Source organism: Ischnura elegans, chromosome 5, assembly GCF_921293095.1.
Source record: "Ischnura elegans chromosome 5, ioIscEleg1.1, whole genome shotgun sequence".
NCBI classification, from domain to species: domain Eukaryota; kingdom Metazoa; phylum Arthropoda; class Insecta; order Odonata; family Coenagrionidae; genus Ischnura; species Ischnura elegans.
In genome coordinates, this window is record NC_060250.1 from 137,159,674 (window position 1) to 137,173,081 (window position 13,408).

The window sequence follows — 13,408 nt, forward strand, 5'->3', positions numbered from 1 at the left end:
TGTACATTGTTCCCATTCGATCAGTCCAACCCCTTCCGAGGAAGGAAGAAGTAGATGCCCATTTTTTCATGTATATTCATATTAAAAAAGCAGCTTTCTACCATCTTTTAAAAAAAATATGGCAATATTCATATTAAGTAATGGTTAAATTGTTATTATAGTATTGACGTTATTTACCAATTTCAGAAAGTTTTAACCACTGATATAAACCGTTTCAGGTGCTGACCACTTTGAATAGGGTGATTCATAGTTATAATGCCGTAGACAAAGTAGTTTGGATCTTTAAGATTTAGTGGTACACTAGTTTGCATACAATTATGTGCCACAGTTTTCTTTTATGCCTATCTTAGGTACTTGTCCATACACTGTTCAAATGAGTGGGTAGGTACATTAAGTAAGCTAGTACTGTGTAGCAGGATAGGGCAAAAGTGCTGGTGATAAAAGTGAATGTGGAGGCCCGATATCCGTGTGGGAGGAAAGGCGTGTCTTTAATGAGAAGTGCTGGATTTGGGATGATGGGAGAGTCTGAATAAGGATTTCATATCCCAGGGCGATAAGACGGGAAATTGGCCCATCCCTGTTCTGGGGAGGGTGCAGATTGGAGCCTTCTGTGGGGTTGAATGGAGGTGACTTAAGCCTTCGCAGGGGAAAAGAGAGGCTAGAGCTCATCCCGAATACTTTGTACAAACCGAGAATTGGGAAAGGGATGACAGTAATTTGATCTAGAATGCCGGTCTGGTTGCTTTTTTAATTGTAGTTAATCTTTCTCTGCGTAGGTAAAATCCAATTTTGGACGTTTTTATGGCATTTGATGCATTCAAACCCTAATATAACTCCCAAAAAGTATTTGATATAAAGTTGGGGAAAAGTCGGGTTTTTTTCCTTCATGGATATGATCTATCATAATACTCCAAATTATTGAATTACGTATGCATTTATTTTTCCGGATATATTTCAAGAAACAAACAGTATTTAATCTTATATCTACCAAAAATGATTTTTTTCACGTTGGTGATCAAATTTAAGCACTCTTAATGAATCTTAGGTATTACAGCATAAATTTAGCTCAGGTTTTTTGACGCTCTCCAGAACGCAATTCTAGAATACCTTGAGAGATCCTGGAATTAATTATTTTCCTAAGGAAATATAATAACGTACCAACAACGTATTTAGTGACATTCTGAATTTTAACTCCTTTACTTGGTGAAATTTCTGTAAGTATCCCTTATAATAGTAACGGAAATCGTGCAAGGTCATTAATTACGAAGTCGTGAGCAGTTCCACATAAACCAGTTAATAGAATGAAGGCGTATCGTACACCTTAAGTTCATGCACGTTCCGTACCGTTGCGGATACAATGAGGGAATGACTGTATCGAAGACAGAAACAAGAGGTTGAATGGACGGGGAGAAGTAAAAACGGGGAAAAGTGAACGTAACTAGTTGTAGTAGGGAATTTATTTTTTTGGAGTCGAGGGAAAAGGGGGGGCTTCGATATAATATAGATTTGAGTAGATGGTAATGCGGTATTTCTGAGTTTAAAGAGGATGGGCTCTACTCAGTTTACTTGCTTACACAGGTTGTCAATTGTTGCTGACTATATATGATTAAAAAAATGTTGCTTACTATTTACACAGGTTGCCAACATCCTGCCAGTTCCCATCGGAATTTAATTTTACCGCGAGCGAAAAGAACATGATGAATTAACAAGATACTATTTGATTATTTTGGTCAATAAGGTTCGTATTATCTTTCAGGAGAAATCGATTTGAAATACATTAGTGAGTTTAAAAGGGCAAAGTTATTATTGCGTATATTATTGCGATATTCGCCATTACACCTGTTATTTTAATATTGGAAAAGTTGTCCGGATAAACTCCGTGCCTGCCTTATAACTTTTCAACGTGGTATTCTAACGCTGAAGGGTAGCATTGTTTCGAAATACCGCTGATATAATTAGTTCACTTAATATCAGTGAAAAATCATAAAAAAGATACTGGCTTGGGTCTTTTATGAACTTCTTTCTGTTATGTGCTAGTAATGAAAATACTATGTTAGGTTGAGACTTAAGATTACTTAGGATTAATTGCATTCAGCAGCAGTTCATTCATCCATTTTCACCTATCGTAAAAGGATTATGCATTTATGTATACTACTTTGGGACCTGCGGAGTCACTTGTTGTTTATTGATTCATAATTCTAACGAGCAACGACCTAGCTCCGAATAAATAGAATGCATTCATGTCTGCTGAAATGATGGACGGAAGTACGGCAAATGCGAGATAAATACAAAAAGCGAATCACATGAATCGGGACTTGACAAGGTTAATTATTTCCATGGAAGTTGTTGGTTCGCCATAGAGGGGTGTGCGCAGGAGAGGGAATAATTAACATCTAACTATCGACAGATCCACTCTCCTGAAATAATCCTTTCAACCTACTTCCAGTCCGATTTTAACCGTCTACGCCCAACTCTTCCTCTGTTTTTCAGAGCATTCTCCAAGTAAAGAAGATGAGGGCATCGGCAAATGTTTTCTTTTATTCTTTCATCAATACGTAGAGTTTAATTTTAGCAAACGTGTTTATATGGTAAATGATAAAAATCCATGTTAACCTGAGTGCAGGCCATATGGTAGGTGGGTTATTGGATCAATGCCCTGAAAATGGATTGAAAATGGGGTGAAACGGGTGTTGTTGTGAGGTTAAATTTGCGTTGTGTTATCTGGATGGATTGAGAGCGAGAGAATGGGGAGTGTGGGAAGTGTGCGAAGGTGCTAGTGCCGTGGATGTTATGGTTCTGCTCTTTAACCAATCTCCTACACTTTCGACGCGAGCAATCATTAAATTTTCCACGTATGGGAAATTTTCTTGGTAGAAATCGCGTAACAAGACTGAATGTCAGTTGAAGTATGTGAAAAATATCAATAAAAGAAATTTAAAAGCAAGCTATCGTTAAAATGCCGATAACTGATTGAGGAGCTATTGAATTTCTTCTTCTTTTGTCGTAGATCCGTATAATGCAGGCATGAGTACATTCCCTTCAAAGCACACAGCATTGCTCAGTGGACGATTTTGGAACTGGAGTAGTCTATTTCCGAAAAATTATACCTTCTTTTACCTTCAATCACTGCTTTTTAAAAGTGTAGTTAGCATGGCAAATAAAAAAATACGTGTGAACTTGAATGCGGACAAAGGTTTGGGGCGGTAATTGGGCGAATGAAAAGGGCTGGGAGAAATTAGAAATGCTCTCTCCAGTACTTCTCCAACACGTGCTTTCATTCTGTCTGACATGGAATCCCTCTCTGATATCGAATTAATTATAAATTTAATGTTAATAAGTTTTATTACTCCATGCAACAAATTAAATTTCAATTATAACTCTTTCGAAAAGTTTACAATATTTTCACTCCGCGGACTTGTTGGAGCTTAGAACGTTTTAGTCTCCTCCTTAGTGTCACATTCCGAATTCTTCCGCTCCGCGGATTCATAAAATTCCCAGTTCCCGTCGGCTCGCATGCTAAGGTTCTTCGTTTCGCGGGAAGATGGCGGTGGGGCGGGGCGCACGTGTTTCGCGACGGCTGCCGGTGGAATGGGTTTGGGGGTGCTTCACCGCTGGGGAGACTCTTGGCTTTAATGGGTATTCCATTACAGGGCGAGGAAACGAAGAAAATCCTCTACACAGCCATGATCAGACCGATCATTACCTACGGATACCCCGCCTGGGGCTCCATCGCCAAGACCCACCTAAACAGGCTCGAAGTCCTTCAGAACCGGGCTCTGAGAACAATCACAGGCGCACCATGGTTCGTCCGCAACACTTACATTCACAACAACTTACAAATCAAAACTATACCTGACTTCCTACTCGACATTGCCACAGCCTTCGAAGACTCCCTACATAGAACACAAAACGAACTTCTCACACCAATCAGGACATACCAAGACAACCCACACTTTAAGTACCACCGATCTAGAAGAGCCCTTACACAACCCACACAATAAAACACTAAATGACCATCTAAATACAGAACCGCCGAACACAAAAAACATGCCGAACACCGTATTAGCTGAACACACAGCTTTAGCTGAAGGTCGTGATATTGACTGCTCACACAGTTACCACAAATGCGATGCGATGCGGGGTGAGGGTGGGATTTCTTATGCCGCTCGCTCCCTCCGGAGGGAAGATGTAAAGAAGGTCCACGCAAAGAGGAGGGGAGCAGGATGTCAGACACGGGGCAGAAATGATGCATTATGGGCCGGAAATTCCTGTGTTTGTGCGTGTGTGAGAGAGGGAGAGTTTTTCCGGTTTGCCATCTCGTGAATGGGCGTTGAACATATGCTGCATATAGATATAATTGTGCTAATAATTTTGATAAGTGCGATATCTCTGTTGCCAGAACTACGTTGCAGTGTATAAGAACGAGTATAATTCCGCGGGTGTATTTAAGGAATTATAATTACTATCCTCAGACAGTATTTATTGGTCTTACACACTGTGAAGCAACAGTGTTTGATGGGCAGGATGACGAGGAAATTATGTGGGATGATGGGAAAGCATCGTGTATGATCCGTATCCATTGGAATATTATACTATTGGAATTATATATTACTATATTGGAATATATTGGATCGTTGGTGTATATCCAACGATCCGTAACCATTGGAATACTTATTCTTTCTGGATTGAAGATTTTAAGGTGGTCGGCACTAAGAGAAGAAGAAAAGTTCGTCAGAGAAGCCATAAAGGTAGTTTATGGATTGGGATGAAGAATTCAGATATGTTTCGTTGAACTGAATTATTCCGTTAGTTTCAAAACTGACTTATTCTCAGGAAAACTATGCAGGTTTCTCTGCGCAATTTTTTTCAGGCAGTATTCCTAAACGCTCGCGGCTGAGCTTTAAGCCACCGAGTGCGTCCACCGGGTTGCGGATGGTGGGTCAACCTCTAGATATAGAGGTTAGCTGCGATATAAGCAAGTTTACTTGTCGAATAAGCAGTCGTGGACAAAAAGCGGCGGTTATCCGAGGTGGTATGGGTCCAAGGTTCTTAGACTGTAAGGTTGCCTCATTCGTAACTGCGCATGCGCCAGCAAAGTCCCGTTACGTCACTGTAGACCCTGTATCCCAGCTGATCCTAGCCATTTCATTGTTTGCACGCTAGAAATTGAGAGATAATAAGTTCCTGAGACCTTGCGCCGCCTTGTGTTTAACGCGAATCTGAACACATTTCCTGCAATTTCACTGGAAATCGTCTTTGTGATCCACTACTCATAATACGAACTTTTTGTGGGTGAAGAGCGCCTTTAATCGTCGGATATGCCAGGCTCACGTTGTACTGTGGCAACGTGCTCCAACAGATTGTCGAAAACGAAGAAAGCTGGGCGTAATGTCTCATATCACAGGCGAATGCTTAAATTGAAAAATCATTTTATTGTATATATTATCTAAGCGAATAATTGACCGTGTCTTGCCCCCCACACATGTGAAAAAAGTGGTGAAAGTGAATCAGTCAGACAAAGTGGATATGCTAAAGATTTCGTAATCAAGAACTTAGATGCCCCTATTGCATTGGAAAATCAGGAATTCTTCCTTTTGAATACAAATCGAACTTAATATTTTGCGCTTTCATTCAGGCAGGGACTATTTTGCAAATTCATCGTTTACCTCGTAGGCTATGAGTCTCACAGTGGGCTAGAATCGAAAAAAGCTGGCCAAAACCTCAAAATCGATTTTTTTGAGCTAGGAAGTTGAAACTTCGCATACACATTCTCGAATAAATTGTGCATAACTACCCTGATTATTTTGGTCCTGTGTTTTCACTTTAACAATATATGTGAGGTCAAAGTTGAGCAAATTTAGCGAAAAACGACCACCCTCGATTTTTTCTGAAAATTGCCGAATTTATCCTCGTGCAGTGGTTTTATAAATTCTTTTATCGACAAAAATGTTATACCATCTTAATTGACACTTCTTATTCTTTCATTTGAAAGGTTTTTAAAGATTTTGTTTCATCAATAACCATAGATACATAACAAAATGGCGGAGCCTGTTTTCAACCCATTTTTTTACATAAACGTAGAAAAAAAGTAGACATTGTCACCGGCTTACACTAAGTAACTTATATCATGTCGTTATTTGAAGCTTCTACATTGTGAATCTAAAGTCAAACCTTGCACCAATTTGCAACCCCGAATTTTAAATCGTTTTTTCGAACGCACGGATGACTCCGGTTCTGGCCGGCGGCGGCGGAGAGTACGGCGACGCGGCAAGCGGGTGGATGCAATATGGTCTCATTCACTTTTATGTGTGGATAACAGATATATTATTGACAGAAAATAATCACCAGAAAGTAAAATTTCTAAATATTGCTACGAATGACTCTCATTATGCAATCGTTGGGCACTACAAGAGGTGCACTGAAAGGTTTCTTTCTTTGAGTGCATTCCATGGAGAATGGACTTAAATCGCGTTCTTAAAGTGGGGAAACGGACTCTTTTACTAACTAATAAACTTTTAAAAAATAACAGTTAATATATTCCTTAAACGTGATGGAAAATGGCTCAATACAGTACTTGATTTTGCCGAATTTTGCCAAATCAAGTACTGTCTTGGTGCTTGAAGAGTTCATTATTCTTATTTAGTTTATATTCTTGATTTAAAGCAATTAATAACTATTCCTTATGCAGCACAATTCACATGTTGCTCTAGTTTAGCCAGTGCAGATGGACGTCAATTCATGTTTTCAGGGTTGTATCGAAAGAACGAATAGGAGGAAAACGAGTGCAAAAGGAAGATACAGTGACCATCCTCGGAGGCAAGAAGAACTCTTGCCAAGTGGATAAAATGCAACCCCGAATATTATGTTATGTCAGATTAAGAGGCCCTCTCAATAAGTAATTGTGTCCATGCAGCTCACCAAATTTCGGTGCAAGAATCTTCGAAAATCTGAAATGCCAGGGATATAATATTAACCCCAGCGATGAGATAGTGACGCGAGCATATGATTTCACTTACCCGAGTGAAATTATTGTAGCAGAGGTTATATAAGAAGTTTCCAAAAATGGTTCTGTTCTCTTACTGCGACTCGAATCTTAACGTGCATTTCCACTGATCCTAGTTTCGGGTCGCATATAAAGTGCACTTTAATTTGCAAACACGGCTTTGATAGCAGTGAGGACATGCGAAATATAATTGCACGTGGGAACGAGGGCCTATGTCTCATGAATTATTGCTCGTGAGCACCTTTGTGCCTTCTTGTTTAGGTAAAAAATGCTGTTCGTTAGGCGAAGCATGAAACAGGCACGAGTATTCAAAAGTCATCACAATTATTCTAGATTTCCTCTCCAAATAATTTAATTTTCTCTCTCTCTCTCACTGACGCTTTTAATACAATTATGGTATGCCACCAACCGTGCATAAGGTCTTCATTCAAGGAGCTGACATTGCAACAGAGTCCATTCTTAATTGCGACAACTGACAGGGGAAGCAATATAGGCACGATATAAGGACGTGAGAAAGTTCCGCGAACGGTTGACTAGAAAAATGGCACGAGAGGCCACAAATAGGGATTTATTTCGAAGACAACTCCTAATGTCATAACTGATAATGACAAAAATTATGCCAATTAAACTGGAGGAAACACACAGCTTACCGAACAATGCAATGGATCTGTTTTTGAAAAAGGAAAACAATGCTTTAGCTCAGACAGTGAAAGTGATAAAAACTCGTCAGATAGTGAATGAAAAACAGTAACCTTTTATTGCTGACAGTGCTAATTGCAGAATGTTAGTTGGGAAAAGCGTAAATTGTGTTGCTTTTGTTTATGTTATGTTTGTATGGTAAAATATTCCTGAAAAATAACCATTTTGTCAGCAGCGCAGTTCATTAAGAATAATGACGTTGATATATAGGTAAGAGATTTAAATCAATACTTTATATTGAGCATAAGACATAGATTAAAATGAACTGTTATTCTTAGAAAGAATACATTATTCGATGAGAGTATTATGTCTTCCGAAGCTTATGAAGCTAAAAGGAGTTCAAACCAAAAACAAGTTCGAAGGACTCGGCACTACAACAATACTATAAAACGACCGTTGTCCGAAGGCCTTTAAATATGTATGACAGGTTAGGAAGTGGAGGCCATGGATCATCGAGGGCTCTTGCCTAGAAAAAGAGCTTGTTAGTTAATAAAAGAGTCCGTTTCCCCACTTTAAGAACGCGATTTAAGTCCATTCTCCATGGAATGCACTCAAAGAAAGAAACCTTCCAGTGCACCTCTTGCAGTGCCCAGCGATTGCATAATGAGAGTCATTCGTAGCAATATTTATAAATTTTACTTTCTGGTGATTATTTTCTGTCAATAATATATCTGTTATCCACACATAAAAGTGAATGAGACCATATTGCATCCACCCGCTTGCCGCGTCGCCGTACTCTCCGCCGCCGCCGGCCAGAACCGGAGTCATCCGTGCGTTCGAAAAAACGATTTAAAATTCGGGGTTGCAAATTGGTGCAAGGTTTGACTTTAGATTCACAATGTAGAAGCTTCAAATAACGACATGATATAAGTTACTTAGTGTAAGCCGGTGACAATGTCTACTTTTTTTCTACGTTTATGTAAAAAAATGGGTTGAAAACAGGCTCCGCCATTTTGTTATGTATCTATGGTTATTGATGAAACAAAATCTTTAAAAACCTTTCAAATGAAAGAATAAGAAGTGTCAATTAAGATGGTATAACATTTTTGTCGATAAAAGAATTTATAAAACCACTGCACGAGGATAAATTCGGCAATTTTCAGAAAAAATCGAGGGTGGTCGTTTTTCGCTAAATTTGCTCAACTTTGACCTCACATATATTGTTAAAGTGAAAACACAGGACCAAAATAATCAGGGTAGTTATGCACAATTTATTCGAGAATGTGTATGCGAAGTTTCAACTTCCTAGCTCAAAAAAATCGATTTTGAGGTTTTGGCCAGCTTTTTTCGATTCTAGCCCACTGTGCATCGTGTGCCAATGGTAAGATTTCAGGTAAACAAATTTCTAGTACTAATTCTGTAAATTTGAGTCCTTTCGTATGACTTTGAGAGCTATTGAGATATTTTCGAGGCCATGGATGCGCAAAATTGTTTATTAATTTAGGGACAGAAAAGTTGTAGCGTGTATAAAAATATTTATCAGGAATCAAGTGTTAAGTCGTAGTTCACATAAAAGAAAATTACGTTAATTTCAATCATAATATTTTCTCTCGAACTAGTAAATTGGTTAAGAATAGCCTTTATAAACTTATAAATATTGATTGAGTCAAACCATATAATATTTTTATGTACTCTTTCGCGTTTATATTTACTTGCAAACTGTAATGAAGTAGACTCCACCCTCTTATTAGGACTAATTCGACAAATTACCAATGTTCTGAGCTCTCTCTCCAACTTGGTCAAAGCAATTATTAAATGTTACGCCAAGCAGAGGGTCTTCACAAGAATAAAATGTTTGAACAAAAAAATGCAACAAGGAAGATCAACTTTGGTGGTACCACTAAAAAGATTTTAAAAATTGTTCAGTAAATCCTTTTACATAAATTCTTGAGTCTTATTATTTATACCCTCTTCAAAATGAACCTTGACGGTGGAGCTAAATTTCTACAACAGACTCATGATCGACCAAATAGCTGATATGCATTAGTCTAAGTTTTTGTTTCAGCAATTGTCACTGAAAATTATCGAATTTGTTTCCTGCAGTGCTTTTTGGTGCCATGAAACATTTTTCTTTTAGAATTTTTGACCAAAGGTTACAGTGGAAACTTTCTGTGGGATGTAAGATAGAGAAGAGTCCTCTGATTCGAAGGCTGTTCTCCACTAAAGCGGGCAACTATGGTGCTGTTTTGATAACGGCAATTGTTGGTGGTTCATTTTCCATTTCTAGAAATTATTTTAGCGGGGAATCCTTATTTCTCTCAGCATAATATTGAAGTTAATTCCGTTTCATATGTATGATTTTTTGCTTAACGTGTGATCACTTTGAATTCCTATTTCGAATGATTTGAAATTGGTAATAACGGTAAATTTACCACTCTTTTCATTCTATATGCTTATTTTTTTCTTCCCATTGAAGTAAAGGATTTCAATGTCCTCTTGCATAATTTTCTTTATTTTATATATTATCAAAGCCCGGCGAGGAATGAAAACGAGCACAATTTCTACTTAAAAAGTGGCGGAACTGTAATATTTTGAAGCAACTAATTCGTTTTTGGCGCATTCTCTTCCCAGTCATATTAATCTAGGTTTAAATTATATTGCAGAAGTAGCAAGGAAAACAGTGTTTTGAGAGTTACTGGAAGGAAGTGTGGACACGGAATTAACTCGCACACCTTCCCATTTCATCACTTCATCAGGAAATGAAAGCATCTGAATACACAGATTTATCTTTTTTTAAATCTAAACATCATTATTTTCATAAATTGGCATTCAATTTAAATTCGGCTTGTAGTGTTCGATAGAGGGTAACTTCAAGAACTCGCTGCGGTAAGCAGTTACGCCCGCGGAAAGGCTAGAATTTGAAATGGCGCTGAAAGTTGGGTCTACAGTGACGTCAAGCCAATGGGAGCCCGAGTCGCGAATGAGTCGTGGACAAAAAGCGGCGGTTATCCGAGGTGGTATGGGTATATCCCTGGGTGAGATAGGCCATCTAAATGATACACTAAACCTGTGAAGATACCGTGACTTGGCGATGAGAGGCCGCCAACAATTATGCCTCACATCACCCGGAGGAGAGGGCAGCAGCTCTTCTTCATATGAGTGAAGGTGGAGATCACGATGGTCAGTACAGCGACACTCATTGCACTTCAGGCGTGGTAACATTTACTTAAACGGTTGTAGTACTGCGATGTGGAAGGCAAGGGGAAACCACCACATTATTATCCCGAGGAGGCGCAGCTACTCCAACTTTAAATTGTCTGACATGATGGAATTCTCTCAGGTAAAAAATTCCGGAGGTAAACTAGTCCCCCATTCGGATCTCCGGGCGGGGACTACCCGAGAGGGTATATCGGTCAATTGTGATAAAGTTACGAGGATAGGTACATGGAACGTGAGATCACTCAGGACTTGCGGTAAGCTAGAAAACCTTAAAGTGGAAATGGAAAGATTGAATATCGACGTGCTAGGAATCAGCGAAATGAAATGGCCTGAGGAGGGAGACTTTTGGAGTGGAAGCTATAGGATTATACACACAGGATCCCTGAACGGTAATGCTGGGGTTGGGATAATGCTCAGAAAGAGCGCCGGAATGCGTGTGAAAAGCCTCCTACAGTACAATGAAAGGATAGTTATGGTGAAGATAGAGAGTAAGCCAGTAGATACCGTAGTGGTACAAGTCTACATGCCCACGATAGACTACGAGGATGAAGAAGTTGAAGACGTCTACGATGATATAAAGGAAGTAATCAAAAAGGTAAGGGGTGAAGAAAACCTAATTGTTTTAGGTGATTGGAACGCTGTCGTCGGCGAAGGCCAGGATTGAAGAATAACCGGAAAATATGGATTAGGAAATAGAAATGGAAGAGGAGAAAGGCTGTTAGAGTTCTGCACAGAACACAAATTAGTGGTTGCGAACACTCCATTTAAGAATCACGTGCGAAGAAGATACACATGGAAAATGCCAGGAGACAAAAGAAGATTTCAACTAGACTATATTTTAGTGAAGCAGAGGTTTAGAAACCACATAAAGGCCTGTAAAAGCTACCCGGGGGCAGATATTGACAGTAATCATAATCTAGTGATGATGAAATACCATCTGAAATTCAAGAAATTGAAGAAATCAGCAAAGAACACCTGGCAATTAGAGAAACTTAAGAAGCCAAAAAATCAACAGGCCTTTCAAGAAGTAGTGGAGCGCAAGATAGGACTAGATCAGTCTGAAAACTCAGTTGAGAATAACTGGACTACCTTAAGAAGTGGATTTCAGGAGGCCACTAGAGAAGTTCTAGGGATAAGAAAATGTGTTAAGAAAAAGCCATGTATCACGGATGAAATCCTAGACCTCATTGAAGAAAGGAGAAAGTATAAGAATACGAATACTGAGGAAGGACAGGCTTGCTACAAGAGAATAAGGAACGAGATTTGCCGCCATGCGAGGAAAGCCAGAGAAGCGTGGATGAGGAACATATGTGAGGACGTACAAAATAACCTCGTAAAAGGGAAAGTGGAAGCGGCCTATAGAATAGTGAGGAACCATTTCAAGGAACGAAACACAAAATGTAATAGCATAAGGGACAGGAATGGAAACATTCTAATTGAAAACGAAGACAAAGCCGAGAGATGGAAGGAATACCTGGAGAAATTATACAACGGGAGCAAACTTAGCTCAAAAGTTCTCGAAGAGGAAAGTGAAGTTGAAAAGGATGACATTGGAGCAAGCATCTTAAGATCGGAATTTGACGATGCAGTAAGAGACCTGCGAAAGAATAAGGCCCCAGGAATAGATGACATTCAAGCAGAGTTAATAAAAATGCAGGAGAAAAGGTCTTAACTCAACTGTATAAAACTATCTGCGATATGTACTCAACAAGAGATTTACCTAGTGACTTCGAGAAGAACATCATCATCCCATACCCAAAAAGAAGAGAGCTGAGAATTGCGAAGAATTTAGGACCATAAGCCTGACGACACATGCGTCGAAGATTCTGACAAGAATAATTTACAGGAGAATTGAACGAAGAGCAGAAGAATTCCTGGATGAGGACCAATTCGGATTTAGGAAAAGCAGGGGCACAAGGGAAGCAATTTTGGCTCTTAGGATGATCATAGAGAAGAGAATGGAGAAAAACAAACCGACTTTCATAGCATTTGTCGATTTAGAGAGGGCATTTGATAACGTGGAATGGAATTCAATGCTTAGAATTCTGAAAGAAATCGGCGTACTCTACAATGGTCGTAGAATTATTCATAGTTTGTATAAAAACCAAGTAGCTGTGATCAAATGTGGACCAAACGGTGCAGAAGCAAGAATAAGAAAAGGGGTGAGACAAGGTTGTGCGCTTTTCCCCTTAATTTTTAATGTTTACATAGAGAAAGCCATCAACGAAATCAAGCAGAAAGCTTCCATTCCTATCCCTTATGGTATTACATTTTGTGTGTTCGTTCCTTGAAATGGTTCCTCACTATTCTATAGGCCGCTTCCACTTTCTCTTTTACGAGGTTATCTTGTACGTCCTCACATATGTTTCTCATCCACGATTCTCTGGCTTTCCTCGCTTGGCGGCAAATCTCGTTGATTATTCTCTTGTAGCAAGCCTGTCCTTCCTCAGTAATGGCCAGATATCAGCTGAAAATCAACAAAAAGAAGACTAAGCTATTAGTTTACAGTAAAAGAGAGGAGGCTAAAACAAACATCAACCTAGGACA